Raw genomic sequence first — 17,637 nt, 5'->3', positions numbered from 1 at the left:
CATTGTGGCTAATTACATTCCATATGATTAATATTTGCAGTAGGTTGTTTTCAAAGTTGTTTATTGTATTATCCCTTCATCTAAAAGTTATTTTTTCTAAATTGTCTATCTTCAGACACCATGCTGTAATATATAGTTAATGAGGAGCAGCATATGAAAGTCTTTACTATCTGACAGCTCCTTGGTGGCCTTGAAGTGAGTTTGATATGTCTCAGTCCAGTTTCTATAGAGCAATGATTGACCTGATCACAAAAACAACTACCCCAGTTGATACTAACTGACACCCTTGACAGCAGCTGTAAGTTCCAGTGAACATTCCCTTTAGACCATGCTTATGGAACAACCAAAAAAAAGATTATCAGACTCCAGCCTAGGTTTTACACAAAGCTGAGGCATCCTGAGACAGAACTAGCTACATACTTAGCTACCTAGCTTACCTAAGTGCCTGATTTAGGCCTTGTTTACACTACAAATGTCGACTCTCAAAAATTGCTATAATAATAATTGACATGTCATGTTCACACTCATTCCCTCTGTTGGCAGAGGGCATCCACAGTTGGTGCACTATCATGACCATGTGAGACATGAATTGTGGGTACCTATCCCACAGTCCAGCTCAACACCTTCTGCTGCTAGGTGTTGTGGGAAGGCAGAGTGTATTGCAGTGCATCTCAGGACTGGGTTCAATGTGCTATGATGCATTGCTTTCTGTCCCAGTCCCTTTCACTACATTTTTCAATGGTCCTTGTCTGCTGTGCAACCAGGCATCTTTGTGAGAAGGGATGGATTTTGCACTGCTCTCCTATGCTCTGATAACTGTCATGAAGACATCGCAGATGGCAGTGCAGTTAATCACAAAGTTCCTAACTGAAAAAGACTCCCAGTTGCCTGACATGCTGTGTGACATGGATAGAAACAAGTTTAGATTGCTTTTGGCATTCACAGAACAGCTGCAGGGACCGTCATGCACGTCTGGGATGATGAGCAGTTGCTACAGAACTTTTGGATGCAGAAAGCCACCTTCCTGGAACTGTGTGTGGAGCTCGCCCCAGCACTACAGTGCAAGGACACCAGAATGAGACATACCCTATCAGTAAAGAAGCGCATGGCAATAGCTGTGTGGAAGCGGGCAACTTCAGACTGCTACCGGTCAGTCACTAATCAATTTTGAGTCATGAAGTCGACCACTGGGGCTCCGTTAATGCAAGCATGCAGGGCAATTAATCACATCTTGCTACAAAGGACCGTGACTCTGGGAAATGCGCATGAAATTGTGGACGGCTTTTGAGAAATGGGTTTCCCTAACAATAGAGGGGCAATAGATGGCACATATATTCCAATTTTGGCACCAGACCACCTTGTGACAGAGTACATCAATAGAAAGGTGTACTCCTCTATGGTGTTGCAGGCATTTACAGGTCACTATGGGTGTTTCACTGACATCAGCGTGGGATGGTCTGGGAAAGTGCATGACACAGGCGTCTTCAGGAACACTGGCCTGTATAGAAAGCTACAAGTGGGGACTTTCTTTCCAGACCAGAAGATTACAGTGAGGGATGTTAAAATGCCAACAGTGATCCTGGGAGACCCGGCATACCACTTATAGCCATGGTTCATGAAACCTTACATGGAAAAGCTGAACAGCAGTAAGGAGCAGTTCTACAACAGGCCGAGTAGATGCCATATGACAGTGGCAGATTAAAGGAGTGCTGGCAATGCCTTTATGGCATGTTAGACCTCAATGAGGATAATATTCCCAGGGTCATAGCTGCATGATGTACACTGAATAATCTTTGTGAAGCTAAGAGTGAAAGGTTTGCTCAGAGGTCGAATGTTGAGGCAGACCACTTGGCTGCTGATTTTGAGTAGCCAGATACCAGGGCTATCGGGGGGGGGGGGAGGTTCAAATTAGGAAGGCTTTGAGGCAACGCTTTGAAAATGAAAACGAGTAATGTATATCTCTGATTGGTGTTGCAATGTTAAATTACATGTAGTTTGCCTAAGAAACAATGGTGACATTTGGGGTCTTACATTCCAGTAAGCTAATGATTATGCTGTGTATGTATTGGTAGTGCCTGCTATCTCAATATGTAGGAAACAAATGAAGATGAATTACTGTTCCGAAACTTTGCTTTTATTAAATAAAAATACACACACACACACAAGTGCTTGGTGGGAAATGAGGTACCAGGGAAGGGCAGACTTTCAGAGTTGTGTGTGGGTCCAGCTGTCATTTTGAAAGTTGTCCAAGGGGGTGGTCTGAAGGGAAAACCAAGAAGTCCAGGAAAGCAGAAAGGACTGTGTGGGTAGAATTTGCGGGGGCATGTAAAAGAGTTCTGAATGTGCTGCAGGGGAGGGCGGGCACACATCTGCTCAGTCTGTAGCATTATTAAGGACTTCAGCATCTGCGTTTGCTCCTCCATTACTTTAATCATCTGCTCAGTAGTGTTGTTTACAAACTCCTGATTTTCTTTTCCTGTCTTTCTGCTTCCCTCCATTCCTTGAGTTCCCTTTTCTCTGCATTGGAGAAGTGTAGCACCTCCCGGAAAATGTCTTCTTTGCTTCATCTTGGGCACTTTCTTATCTGGCGGCAACACTCAGCCAGTGTGTGGGGGGTGTTCCTGGAGGCTACATCTGCTGAAGCACAAGGAATAATGCACAGAAACATGATTGAAACATTTCAGTAAAATACACCTCTGGTAACATAACAATCACTTTCTCATGGACCCTTGACAAGCACACATCTCAGCCAACACCCAGAGCTTGGTGAGTGTTGGATGGGAGGTGGGTGCTCTACATGGAGAAAAGGGCACTCTGCAAGGGTTGTGGTGCAACCAACTAGGGAAAAACTTCTAAAATTCTCCTGCACTGTTACAATGACCCCACAGGTGAGGATAAGCTGAGAGTAAGCAGGGAAGCAAGGGTACATCTACTACACGCTTGTGGCTTCCACTCTGGTCCCTATGCTGCTCACATGTGTGCTGCTTTGGTCCCTGCACAAGTGATTGCCGAATGTCGCGGGAAAGTTTCCTACACTGGGGGAGGGAACAAAGCAGCTCTGCCAAGGAATTTTCGGCAGAGGATTGCTGCGTACTTCCAGGAAACTTTCCTAGAGATCTCTCGAGAGGATTCCCGTGAGATCTCGGTATGCATCAACACCTTGTTCCACCGTAATGATTAGCTGCATGGGCAAATGTCTAGCACACAGAAACACAGCCAGCCTTGTACATTTCTATACCCTGAACCCACTTCTGAACTACACAAACCACAGCCACTTACCAGACATCTCTCCTGCTTCTTGCTTGGCAGAGAGCAACTGCTGAGACTGGCTAGACAGCTCCAGAGTGCTGAACAGTTCCTGGCTGTCTGCCCCACCAGGCAACCCCACTGGGAGCTCCACATTGTTGTCTAACTCCACCTCTTCATCAATGACTTTGTCCTCTGGGTAAGGTCCTCTTTCCGCCATCTCCAGGCCCGCCTAAGTATCCACTGGGCTCTTGGTAGTGGAGGTGGGACAGTCACAGAGGATAGCGTCCAGCTCCTTATAGAACCAGGTCTTAGCTACAGCACAGGAGCGACGGCTTGCCTTCCTCACCTTATGGTACGCCGGTCTTAGCTCCTTTATCTTCACTCTGCACTGCAGCATTTGCTGATCATAGCCCTTTTGCACAAGCCTCGAGAGATCTGCCTGTAGGTATCAAAATTCCTATGGCTCAAGCACAGCTGAGACTGCACAGCCTCCTCTCTCCATATACTCATCAGATCCAGCAACTCCACAGTGGTCCAAGCAGGACAGCGTTTGCTGCAATAACCTGCTATGGTCACCTGGAAAGATGCAATGAGACCTCTCCACGCTGGAGGCAACAGGAAATGGAATTTCAAAAATTCCCAGGCCTTCTAAGGGGGGAGGGGTGGATGGTTATTTACCTAGCTGCAGGGAAATGGAGTTCAAACTGCTGACCAGAGCGGTCAGATTGGGCATTGTGGGACACCTCCTGGAGGCCAGTTAGAGTGATAAAAATCAAGCATGGTGTCTACACTAGCACTTTGTCAACAACAATTTTGCACAGAAAATCTTATGTCTTTTGTATTTTGTTGGCAAAATGGCAGTGTGTACACGTTCCCTGTTTTGTGGACAAAAGCTGCCTTTTGTTGACAAAACTCTGTAGTGTAGACAAAGCTTTAGAGAGCACTCTGTAGTCAGAGTCACAGCAGTAATCTCAGCAGAATAGTCAAGAATAAAATGGGCACAGAAACAAGCCTCTCAATTCTGTGCAGAGCCCAAAGGCAATGTGGAGCCTCATCAAATTCCACTGGGCTCCTCCTAGGGACAGGGTCTGCTTTGTGGCACTCATCGCAGGATTGGAGCCAGATTCACAAAATAATGTATCAGTTAACCATTTCATTTGAAGGGTCTGAATTTTTTGTGATTGTTAAAATTCACCAGACCCCCTCTGCTTTCTTCAGCCCACTTGTTATGGGTAAATGTATAGATGTTCAGTTTTATATGAATGTGAACACTTGCAGCAGCTGTTTGTCCTTTGTAACTTGAAACAGCAAGTCCCTGGAGTTTTCTCAATTTACTAACTCCTCCAATTTAACCTACCACAGTTTCCGAGTGAGCTCATTGACAGCAATGCCACCTACATCACATAAAAACCTCTATGGATTCATCACAGAGTAGGGACGCTTTTGTGGCTCAGCAAAGCCTCTACATATGTGCTTAACTTTTAAGCATCCATACTTAGCAAAGCACTTAAGGACATGCTTAAGAGACTCTAAAAGCAACCCAGTATGAAAACTTAAGATCAAGTCCTGCTCTCACTGAAGTGCCTGGGGAAATTCCTTGCCTTGCCACTACTCTCCTTTCAAAATTACCCAGGGAAGAGGCACCTGCTGTGGTGTGATGAAACAGACTCTCTTAAAAAAACACACTGCATTATGATCAGACCCAGCCAACCAGCACTGAAATTTTCAACTACCTAAAGCACTGTGGATCAAACAGATACTCTATTTGTAAAATTTTCTTATACTATAGGATCAAGCCACCAGCCTGGCCCTGTAATACAACCCCAAGTGTAAGTACATGCATTTACAGTTTCAGACATTAGGTTGTTTACTTGAGGTTGCTAAAATAGAGCATGTGGTCATAAAAAAAACAAAAGTGAAGCATATTTATTCTTTGTGGAATCCATTTGTACTGTAGTTTATATTGCTTAAATACAGGAACTGTTGTTTGTTGTTTGCTTGTGCTAATGTTTAGTCATTTCTGTTTAGCTTGCTACATTTTGCTAGCACTTTTTATTTTTCCCAATATTTTGGGCCAACTCCCGAAGTCCTGACCCAAGTAAAATTCCCTTTGATTTCAGAGGGACAAAGGAGCTTTCCAAAATGCATAAAAAGACAAGATTCATGCCCTGAAAAACTTATCTATACTAGATGGGCAGAGATATTCAATACTTCTTTTCTAAGTAAATATTGCATTCTTTGCCTATTGCATTATTCCTACTCACTACGTGAAAACTCTGAGAAAATACAATAATTTTGTTAGCATATATCTATAAAACTAGACTCAAGAAATTGCATGTGTTGAGAGTGTTACTTGATAAACATTTAAAAACAGATTAAGACAGGATCAGCATTAAGGCTGCTGCTGTGATTGCTTACTTTACATTAGTCTTCTTTAATTAAAGCATAGACAATCATTTATTCCTGTCACGACTAAGCGATTAATCCTAGTTCTGGTGATTCCTTTGTACTAGGCATTGTGTTGAATATAGACACTGCAGGAAGGGTTTGCTGGAAAATGATTTATATGCCACAAGTGTTACTAATTACCATACAGGAATAATTGTCTATTGGAAAGCAAAGTGCTGTGCATATATAAAATTAACATGATTATGGAGGAGAACATTTTGGTGCAAATGTTAGCGATTTAAAAACAGCTGTCTGGATCACATTTCATTGACTTAATAAAATGTTAGTATAGTAAGTATTAAGCATTCGAAAAATATACTACTTTGGATTTTTGGTTTGATCACAATCTCATTAAGATAATATTGTGATTTATTATTTGTATTACAATAGTGCCTAGGGACCCCAATTGTAGACCAGGACCCATTGTGCTAATCAGTGTACACACATAAAACCATAAGAGTGTAAACTCCTAGGGGCAGGAACCATCTAAACTTTTAATTTAACCCATCTAAGATCAGACTCTGCAAACTGCCAGGTAATCTTTGGTTTAATAAAAGTATTTTTCATGTTGTTTATCTGAATTCAGCATTCAGAACAAAGTTTAAGTGCATTGTGACAGGAGTCCGGGTGCCAGCAGTCTGGCTTAGTGGTTTAGAACCAGACTGAGGAGGGGTAGGAGCTAGAAACGAGGGAACCAAGCAAAGGGTTGGAGCCAGAGTCAAGAACCAAATAAGACTGGGGCAGGGGATGGGGTTGGGAGTAGAGGATTACTGCAGTTGCAGACAGAAGTATCAAGGAGCTAGCAACCCACTGCTTATGCTGATCTTAAAAGCAGGTCTGCTGGCTCCCTTCAGCCAACCCAGATGAACTCATTAATCAGCCTGGTGACTGACTTGGCTAGTTCTCAGGTTCAGCTGAAGGTGCTCAATCCTGACAGATCCAACAAGAGTCTAGTTTTTGTTGCCTGAGAGATCTTATTTACCATTTAAAAGGTGATAGCTCTGAGGAATGCAGGAACCTTACTGCATTCTGGGGGTAAAATCTTCCTGTACTGATGAGTACAGCTGGTAGGAAATTTTCCAATGGAACATTTTTCTGTTGGAAAATACTGATCAGCAGAAAGCATTTTGATAATGTGAAAACATTCTGTTCCAACCTTTTTACAATGGAACTTTTTAATGTTCAGTTTCAAAATGACTTTGCATTTCAATTATGTATATTTTATTACATTATGTTATATAAAAAGTTATAATCAGAATGAAACTTTTTGAGTTTATCGGAAAAAAATATTTTGGTTGATCCCAAACTAATGTTTTTTCAGAATTTTGTTTTGTGGGAAATTTCAAAGCATTTTTGCTTTTGCTCCATTTCAGAATGAGAACAAATTTCAAAATTGTGGCATTTCCCACAAAATGAAAAATCAATTTCTCATGCAGTTCTGCTGTTGAAAGCTGCATCTTAGGAGAAGAGTGGAGCAATGCTTGTGTTCCAAGAACCATTCTGCTGGCACTTATTATTGATATTTATGTTTAAAAGTTGGTTTCAAGTTGTCTCTTCCATTTTGACACCTTATATCTCAGTAGTACATTCATCTTTGGAAATAAGTTTACTTTACATCTTTTGTTCCCCACCTTGTGAAGACTGCTTAGTTTTAAATACCTGTAGTAATATAATAAAGGGGACATTTAGTTTAAAGTTACCAAGTCACTTAATCTTTCTGTGCCTCTGTTCCCCATCTGTATAATAGGGATAATAATACTTCCATTCTCTCATACTTATATATTTAGCTTGTAAGCTCTTCAGGGCAGAGATTGTCTCTTACTATATCAGTGGTTCTTAGCCTATCAATCATTGTGGGCCGTATATGCGTTGAGAACCACAGCACACACACACCCCCTGTCATGGTATAATCCCCACTCTGAACCTTAGCGTCCAAGAGATGGGGTACCAGCATGAATTCCTCTAAGCTCAATACCAGCTTAGAACCTCTAGCGCTGCCACCAACCAGGAATTCCAGTGCCTGGTACACTCTGGTCCCCTCAAAACCTTGCCCAGGGACCCCCAAGACCCAGACCCTCTGGATCTCAACAGAAGGAAAGTAAACCCTTTCCCCCACCCTTGCCTCTCCCAGGTTTCCCCTCCCTGGGTTACCCTGGAAGAACACTGTGTGATTCAAACTCCTTGAATCACAAAACAGAGAGGACAATTCACCTTCCTCCCTCCTTCTCTTTCCCCCTCCCAGACTCATCCTGAGAGAAAGTAATCCTGGCACAGAGAGAAATCAGCCTCTCTCTCCCTCTTCCCTTCTTTCTCCCCACTAATTCCCTGGTGAATCCAGACCCAGTCCCCTGGGGTCTCACCAGAATAAAAAAAACAATTAGGTTCTTAAACAAGAAAAGCTTTTAATTAAAGAAAGAAAAAAAAACAGTAAAAATTATCTTTGTAAATTTAAAAAAAATGGAATAGGTACAGGGTCTTTCAGCTATAGACACTGGGAACACCCTCCCAGCCTAAGTATACAAGTACAAATTAAAATCTTTTCAGCAAAATACCAATTTGAACTCCTTTCAGCCAAATACACATTTGAACTTCTTCCAACCAAATACACATTTGCAAATAAAGAAAACCATAAGCCTAACTCGCTTTATCTACCTAGTACTCACTAGTCTGAACTTATAAGAGCCTAGATTGGAGAGAAACCTGGTTGCATATCTGATCCCTCTGAGTCCCCAGAGTGAACAACAAACAAAATCTAACAGCACAGCACAAAAACTTCCCTCCCTCAAGATTTGAAAGTATCCTGTTCTCTGATTGGTCCTCTGGTCAGGTGACAGCCAGGCTAACTGAACTTGTTAACCCTTTACAGTTAGAAAGATATAAAGTACTTCTGTGCTATTAACTTTTCTTATCTGTTTATGACAACCCCACACACCACTATGTCCAGAGATCCCCAACCAGAGAGCCCTCGACAAAGTGGGGCCAGTAGCAGAGTCCCGGTGGTGGGGCTGGGCGGCAGGGACCCCGGACCCTGTTGTGCAGGGCCAGGCGGCAACCTCAACCCAACCCTAACACTAATCTGATCCCTGCTGTGTGGGGCCGCGTGGCAACCTCGACCCCAGACCTTGCTGTGTGGTGCCAGGCAGCAGCCCCAATCCCAGACCTTGTTGTGCGGGGCCAGGCAGCAGCCCCAACCCAACCCTGCCTCTGACCCCTGCTGTGCATGGCCAAGCAATAGCCCCGACTCTGGACCTTGCTGTGTGGGGACAGGCGGCAGACCCGACCCCGGACCCAACTGCGTGGCAGCTCTAGCCCTTTTCCCCACCGCCCTTTAGCACACAGCTGGGCTGCAGTTGTGTGCTAATTGGGCTGTATGCGGCCCATGGGCACAGGTTAAGAAACACTGCACTATATGTTTATACACTGAGGCCTTGATCTCAGTTAGGGCTTCTATGCTCTACTGTAATACAACTAATAATAAAAGTGTACCTTTAAAAACATTGTATAGCTACAACAATTAGTAGATGGATGAATTTTGAGAAAAGTTGGTACATAAATATTTCTTTTCAAGAACTACACTTAAGGTGATAATTTCAAGTTATTCATCACGGCTGGAAATACACAGCTCTATTTGCTGTATAAATTCTCTGTTTCAGTAAGCCATTACTGTTGATCTGCAGAAAGGCATGGATGGAACAAAGCAACTAAATGTTAGGTTAAATTACTTGTCATTGTCACTTTTAAATGTCTATCATTTCAGGGAATTATGGAGAAAGTAAAAAGGTTTACAGGGAAAGTGGACAGGAAAGGAGACAAAGGAGTTTCAGGTTTTTTACATTCAGGTTCATGTATCACAAAATCATGATGGACTCAGTTGTTTTTGAAGAGCTCACCTTATTTTCTATTCACTTTGACTTTGCAAGCTGTATCAGAGAATGGCAATGTCTGACTTATCTATGAAATATCTGATAATCTTCAATGTCTACTAATCTAATAAATATATCTCAGATCTAATATGATAAGTGTAACCCATGACTGGTAGGCATGGCACTTTGTCCCCTGCTAGTGGTGGTTAGGCCAGCTAGAGCTTGACAAGCCTGCTATTGCACTGATAAGTGAGCGGTGTCGTTTAGCTCAAGCAACAGTGGCTGATGTATTAAGTTCAAAAGGCCCTTGGTTTGATTCCTGCTGCTGACAATCCACCCAGAGGATGTTAGTATTACATTTTTTTAAAAAAGCCTTTATCATTTTATGTAGATAAAAAAGACTTATGTATGATTTAGAAAGATATCACTGTTCAGTTGTATGCGGGAAAATCATGGACAATATCAGAAAGGCTAAGGGTACATCCAGACTACCCGCCTTATCGGCGGGTAGCAATCAATTTTTCAGAGATCGATATATCACGTCTCATCTAGACACGATATATCGATCCCCGAACACACTCCCGTCAACTCCAGAACTCCACCAGAGCGAGCGGCGGTAGCGGAATCGACACGGGGAGCCACAGACGTCGATCCCGTGCCCTGAGGACCCGAGGTAAATCGATCTAAGATACTTCAACTTCAGCTACGCTATTTATGTAGCTGAAGTTGCATATCTTAGATCGATACCCACCCCAGTGTAGACCAGCCCTTTGGCATGAAATATGTTACAACTAGCAAGGGAGATAAAAGGCAGCAAGAAGATATTCTGTAAATACATTAGATTGGAAGTAAAAACAAGACAAAGAAAAGTCTTTGTCGATTATTTAATGAAGAAGGAGAGCAAATAACAGATGACTAAGAGAAGGGTGAAGTGTTTAATGGCTATTTTGCTTCAGTCTTCACTAAGCCCTGGTCTACACTGGGGAGGGAGGATCGAGCTAAGTTACGCAACTTGAGCTACGTGAATAACATAGCTGAAGTTGACGTACTTAGATTGATTTACCATGGTGTCTTCACCATGGAGAGTCGACTGGTGATGCTCCCGTCAACTCTGCTTGCGCTTCTCATGGCGCAGGAGTACAGGAGTCGATGGGAGAGCGCTCAGGGGTCGATTTATTGTTTCTAGATAAATCAATCCCAATCTGGCGGGTAGTGAAGACATACCCTAAGAAGGTTAACTATGACCAGGTGCTTAACACAATTAATATTAACAATTGGAAGGATCTCAGGTTAATGGGAACCAGCACTATTCAAAATTTTCATGAACAACTTGGGTGATGGAATGGAGAGTATGAACACATGACTCCAAGCTGGGAGGAGTTGAAAGAACTTTGAAGGACAGGATTAGAATTCAAAATGATCTTGATAAACTAGACAATTGGTCTGAACTCCACAAGATGAAATTCAATAAAGACAAGTGCAAAGTACTGCAGTTAGAAAGGAAAAATCAAATCCAGAAATACAAAATGGGAATAACTGTTTAGGCATCAGTACTGCACAAAAGAATCTGGAGGTTATAGTGGAAAACAGATTGAATATGAGTTAACAATGTGACACAATTACAAAAAAAGGAAAATGTCAGTCTGTGATGTATTAACAGAAGTGGCATATGTAGGAAATTGGAGGTCATTGTGCCACTCTACTTGGAACTGGTGAGGCCTCAGCTGGAGTACCGTGTACAGTTTTGAGCATCATACTATAAGAAAGATGTTAAAAACTTAGAGAGTCTAGAGGTGAGCAACAAACATAAGAGGTTTAGAAAATACGTCCTATGAGGAAAGTTTGAAAATTTAAAACTTTGAAAAATGTAAAAAGTTGTTATAAAGAGGAGGCTGGATAATTGTGCTCCCGAGGGTAGGACAAGAAGTAATCAGTTAAATTTCTGGCAAGAGAGATTTAGGTTAGATATTAAGGAAAACTTTCTAACTATAAGGATAATTAAGCACTGGAAAAAGTTACCAAAGGAGCTTGTGGAATTCCTGTCATTGGAGGCTTAAAAAACCGGTTAAACAAATACTTGTCAGAATGGTCTAGATATACTTGATCCTGCCTCAGTGTGGAGGGATGGACTCTATAATCTCTTGAGGTCCCTTCCAGTCCTACATTTCTATGATTCTGTGAAATAAATGGAGCCATTTAGTGATCTGTTCTCTCCCTTCCAGCGTACAGGGCTTCCATTCTCTCTCACAACCATGGTGACCCAGCTACTGTCGTGCCCCTCAGTGCCCTGTGCCTGCTCTAGGCCATGCTCTCGGTGGCCAAACGCCCACTCGGCAGAACCACACTCTCCCGCCCCGAAGACAAGAACCGAGCGCCCACATCAGACACAAAAGCGCACACAGACCTGCTCCTGCCCGCACCCTATCCGCCCAGCTCTCAGGATTAGCCTCCCAAGTGGAGAATGGAGCACACAGCTCCGACGCAAAGGAGGACTCTTGCAACTTTCTGGCTCTTTTCTTCTACCCACTCTTCTCCCGATTGGCGTGGCCTCAACGGATCCCTCCCCGGGAGACGAAGACGCGGGCGCTGCATTCTACCTACCGCTGCCCGACGCCACACACACAGACCCCCTTGCCTGGGCTATCATGGCACTGGAGGAGCGCTGTTTAGAAGTGGTGAACATATACAGGAAGGTTGGTTTTTGGCCTAACCTGCTGAGGCCAGACCCCCATCAAGGTGGCTTGTTGGTCTAGGAGCATGATTCTCGCTTAGGGTGCGAGAGGTCCTGGGTTCAATTCCTGGACAAGCCCTGGCCTGAGGTCTAGTTGCTGGCATGATTTGACCCCTTGACCTTCTTCTTTTCTCCAACAGCCTGTCGAGCCACAGCTGCCTTAGCGTCTCAATGAAGTGCGGGTTGCCCCGGTGGCAGACAGATCCTGGGGACTCAGGGCTGCAGAGGGCGAGCCGGAGTGGCCGCTTCCCCCTATGGTGGAAGGAGAATCTTGAGCATGTGGAACAAGGGCCACTGGGGTGGGCAGGCAGCGCGAGGGCAGGCTGGCCGGCGGCCTTGGCCGCTGGCAGGAGAACTGGCTTGAGGTGGCCGCACAGGGAGTTGGCGGCATCCTCCACCCATTGCAGGCAATGGGTTGAACTGGTGGCCCAAATGCTTTCCTGATGCCATGTCCCCGCAAATGACGCCCAACGGGGGTTCCTACTCCCCGGCCCAAGCCACTTAGGGAGGCTTAACAGTCCAGCTGGAGCACAGGCTGGGGAGGTTTTCCAGTGGGCACCCCAAGGAAGGGGAGAGGCTTAAGTGGGGGCCTATGCAGCTGGAGGGGCTCGACAGCTCCCCGCAGGCCAGTCGCCCACTCGGCAGACCCACACGCTGTAGAACCAATGTGAATGAAATTGTTTTTAGTTAGTCACTGTACCATTGTAACTTCTGTTCACCATTTCATTACACTTGCCATTTTGCCTACATTGTAACATTGTAACTTCTGTGCAATATTGTAACTCAAAACCCATTTTAAAATGCTGACTCCATTTTGTAGAAGGCTTGTGCTGCAGCCCCCATTTTTGCAAGCCATACTGTAATTTTATTAGTCTAGTTGAAATGTGTGAATGAGGTATGCATGGGTGATATAATCAACCTCCAGCACCAGCCCGTCCTGATGAGATAAAGTTCAAATACCAACGGCTGAAGAACTAAACAACAGCCCTAACTCAAGCAAGAAGCATCCACCCTAAAAAGAAACAACAGAAGGAAGATCAAAGCCAGGTCCCAGGCTGACAGTCACGCCTGCAATTGACGGGTGATCAAGCAAACCCAGAGGCGGCGTGACACAGCGAGACCTAGGAACTTTGAATCCAAACTAAACTCCTATAAAAAGGGAAGGGTGAGATGAGAGACTTTGGGGTAACGTTCTGCTACCAACGTCAAGGAGCATCGGTGCGCGCCCGACAGAGACCCGGCTCCTCCTCGTGCTCAGCTTTCCTGGCCAGTTAGCTGCCACGAGCTCCGATCTCAAGCTGCGAACTCAAACTGCAATCAGGACTGGTAACTATCCAGCAGCTGCAGAACATTTGGTGTGTGTGTGTGTGTGTGAGTGTATGTGTATAAGCATTAGGGTATTTGCTAATAGTTAGGAATTAATAATAAATGTGGCATCTTTGTCTTAACCCCTAAAACGATGCTGTGTAAGTTTGTGGGACAACAACGCTCCCGCCCCGAAGACAAGAACCGAGCGCCCGCCTCAGACACAAAAGCGCACACAGACCTGCTGCTGCCCGCACCCTATCCGCCCAGCTCTCAGGACTAGCCCCCCAAGTGGAGAATGGAACACACAGCTCCGACGCAAAGGAGGACTCTTGCAACTTTCTGGCTCTTTTCTTCTACCCACTCTTCTCCCCATTGGGGTGGCCTCAACGGACCCCTCCCTGGGAGACGAAGACGCGGGCTCTGCATTCTACCTACCGCTGCCCGACGCCACACGCACAGACCCCCTTGCCTGGGCTATCGTGGCACTGGAGGAGTGCCGTTTAGAAGTGGTGAACATTTACAGGAAGGTTGGTTTTTGGCCTAACCTGCTGAGGCCAGACCCCCAACCAAGGTGGCTTGTTGGTCTAGGTGAATGATTCTCACTTAGGGTGCGAGAGGTCCCGGGTTCAAATCCCGGACAAGCCCACCTGCATGCCCTTCATCCCTCAGGGTGTGTTTCCTGATCTCCTTGCCTGGCTCCCTTTTGGAAACGCTGCTTTCCTTAGATTTACAAAAGGATTAGCTGGACTGGGGCGTGAGTCTGCTCTTGGGCGCAAGAGACCCCGGCTCCAAATTTCATCCAAGCCCTGGCCAAGCCTGTCTTGGCAGCGGAGCAGGGAGGGTTTTTTCTTCCTCTTCCTCTGCAATATCCCGGAGAGGGAGGGCTGCCTTAGGGTCTGCATTTGGTTCCTTGGTCCAGGGGAACGGTTCTCACTTACGGCAGCAGAGAGCGAGGAGGAGACCTTGGAAAGGTGAGGTCAGGCAGAGTCCTTTTTTACATTTTAGGGCTAACTCTGCCACTTCTTGCGGGGCTTGGGTTGCTTTCCTTTGGTTTAGTTGCGAAAAAGGTGGGCAACGATGATCGCTACGGCTCCAAAGAGGAGGTTTGTTGACTTTGGCGAGTCCAAGTGTCGCTTCCGGTGCGAGAGGCTCCAGGGTCAGCTCCCGGACCAGCCCCCGCCAAAGGGTCTCTTTGCCACTGTCCCTTTCTTTTTTTCCCCAGCTTTGGCCTGGCTTTTTCTCCCCAATCCTGTGGCGTGAGAGTGGCATTAGGGCGTAAATTTGGTTTGCTGCTCCAGGGGTGTGACAGAGCCGGCGTGGAGATGACCTTGGAAAGCTGAAGAGGGGCGCGGTCCTTTTCAACTTCATGCCTACAGCGGCCTGTTGTTTCTCCCAAACTTCCGGGGCGTGCCGAGCCCCTCCTTGGCCAGAAGGGCTTGTTGGCCTAGAGGTAGGCTTCTCGCTTAGGGTGCCAGAAATCCCACACGAGCCCTCGCCATGGTTTCTTTGCTGCTCCACGGGGAACTCGGGGGCTGGGGTGGGGGCTCCTCTTTCCCTGGGGGTGGCTTTTCCTGCTCTTCTTTCCATTTGCTGAGTCTGACGGCACGCGTCCGCGCACCGCTCCTCCTTGTGGCTCCACTGGGGAATAGGCCGGCTCAGGCTGAGGGCCCAACCGGCGGTAACAGCCTGTCAGTTACTCCTCTAGAGCCCCTCTCTCGCTCTCAGGAGCTGCCGCTCTTCTCTTTGGGACTCAGCCCTCCGGCTAGGGCACGCGGCGTTTCCCCCCTTCCAGCGTACAGAGCTTCCATTCTCTCTCACTACCACGGTGACCTCGCTACCGTCGTGCCCCTCAGTGCCCTGTGCCTGGTCTAGGCCATGCCCTCGGTGGCTGGTAGGGGAACTCGGACGGGCCCTCTTCTGCGGAATCCAGTCCAGGGACACTACGCCTAGCAGTTTCTCCTCCTTGCTTGGACTGCTTCCTAAAAGTCCTGGCTTCCCTCCTGGCTCTGGGTGGACCAGCTCCAAATCCTCCCAGGGAGAGAGTGCCCTGTCCCAGCAGCAGCCTCTGTCTCTTGCCAGCTTCCTGGCTTTAGAGGCCCTGCCTCTTCCGGCCCAGCTGAGTCCGCTTGCGTTCCATCTCTGAACCCTGGCTCTTCCTCCAGGTGCAGCCCGTGGCGTTGATAGGCCTAGCTGGCCACCTGAATGCCTTCCAGTTCTGTTGGGGGTGGGTGAAACCTCATCAGCACAGGGCGTGTGTCCTTTCCTTCATTCACAGGCGCCAGGGTGCCATAAGCAGCAAGCAGTGGCTTGTGGGTCTAGGAGCATGATTCTTGCTTTGGGAGCAAGAGGTCCTGGGTTCAATTCCCGGAAAAGCCTTGGCGTGAGGTTTCGTTGCTGGCACGATTTGCCCCCTTGACCTTCTTCTTTTCTCCAACAGCCTGTCGAGCCACAGCTGCCTTAGCGTCGCAACGAAGTGCCGGGTTGCCCCGGTGGCCGACAGGGCCTGGGGGCTAAGGGTTGCAGAGGGCGAGCCGGAGTGGCCGCTTCCCCCTATGGTGGAAGGAGAATCTTGAGCACGTGGCGCAAGGGCCACTGGGGTGGGGCAGCCTGGCCGGCGGCCTCGGCCGCTGGCGGGAGAACTGGCTTGAGGTGGCCGCACAGGGAGTCGGCGGCATCCTCCACCCATTGCAGCCAATGGGTTGAACTGGTGGCCCAAATGCTTTCCTGACGTCATGTCCCCGCAAATGACGCCCAACGGGGGTTCCTACTCCCCGGCCCAAGCCATGCAGGGAGGCTTAAAAGTCCAGCTGGAGCACAGGCTGGGGAGGTTTTCCAGTGGGCACCCCAAGGAAGGGGAGAGGCTTAAGTGGGGGCCCACGCAGCTGGAGGGGCTCGACAGCTCCCCGCAGGCCAGTCGCCCACTCGGCAGATCCACACGCTCCCGCCCCGAAGACAAGAACCGAGCGCCCGCCTCAGACACAAAAGCGCACACAGACCTGCTGCTGCCCGCACCCTATCCGCCCAGCTCTCAGGACTAGCCCCCCAAGTGGAGAATGGAGCACACAGCTCCGACGCAAAGGAGGACTCTTGCAACTTTCTGGCTCTTTTCTTCTACCCACTCTTCTCCCGATTGGCGTGGCCTCAACGGATCCCTCCCCGGGAGACGAAGACGCGGGCACTGCATTCTACCTACCGCTGCCCGACGCCACACGCACAGACCCCCTTGCCTGGGCTATCGTGGCACTGGAGGAGCGCCGTTTAGAAGTGGTGAACATTTACAGGAAGGTTGGTTTTTGGCCTAACCTGCTGAGGCCAGACCCCCAACCAAGGTGGCTTGTTGGTCTAGGCGCATGATTCTCGCTTAGGGTGCGAGAGGTCCCGGGTTCAAATCCCGGACAAGCCCGCCTACCCATCCTCCATCCCTCGGGGTGTGTTTCCTGACCACTTTTCCAGCCCCTTGCCTGGTTCCCTTTTGGAAACGCTGCTTTCCTTAGACTTACGAAAGGATTAGCTGGACTGGGGCGTGAGTCTGCTCTTGGGCGCAAGAGACCCCGGCTCCAAATTTCATCCAAGCCCTGGCCAAGCCTGTCTTGGCAGCGGAGCAGGGAGGGTTTTTTCTTCCTCTTCCTCTCCAACATCCCGGAGAGGGAGGGCTGCCTTAGGGTCTGCATTTGGTTCCTTGGTCCAGGGGAACGGTTCTCACTTACGGCGGCAGAGAGCGAGGAGGAGAGCTTGGAAAGGTGAAGTCAGGCAGAGTCCTTTTTTACATTTTAGGGCTAACTCTGCCACTTCTTGCGGGGCTTGGGTTGCTTTCCTTTGGTTTGGTTGCGAAAAAGGTGGGCAACGATGATCGCTACGGCTCCAAAGAGGAGGTTTGTTGACTTTGGCGAGTCCAAGTGTCGCTTCCGGTGCGAGAGGCTCCAGGGTCAGCTCCCGGACCAGCCCTCGCCAAAGGGTCTCTTTGCCACTGTCTCTTTCTTTTTTTCCCCAGCTTTGGCCTGGCTTTTTCTCCCCAATCCTGTGGCGTGAGAGTGGCAT

At 47.4% G+C, this 17,637-nt stretch overlaps 1 non-coding gene across 1 annotated transcript; it reads left to right on the top strand.

Annotated features, from left to right (window-relative positions):
* The first annotated feature begins 16,930 nt into the window (after positions 1-16,930).
* On the top strand, positions 16,931-17,002 carry TRNAP-AGG (transfer RNA proline (anticodon AGG)). The gene has a single exon. It is a non-coding gene; the product is annotated as a tRNA-Pro (tRNA).
* Positions 17,003-17,637: the final 635 nt, after the last annotated feature.

This window comes from Gopherus flavomarginatus, chromosome 3, assembly GCF_025201925.1.
Source record: "Gopherus flavomarginatus isolate rGopFla2 chromosome 3, rGopFla2.mat.asm, whole genome shotgun sequence".
Lineage (NCBI taxonomy): Eukaryota > Metazoa > Chordata > Testudines > Testudinidae > Gopherus > Gopherus flavomarginatus.
This window is presented reverse-complemented; position numbering and strand designations above follow the sequence as displayed.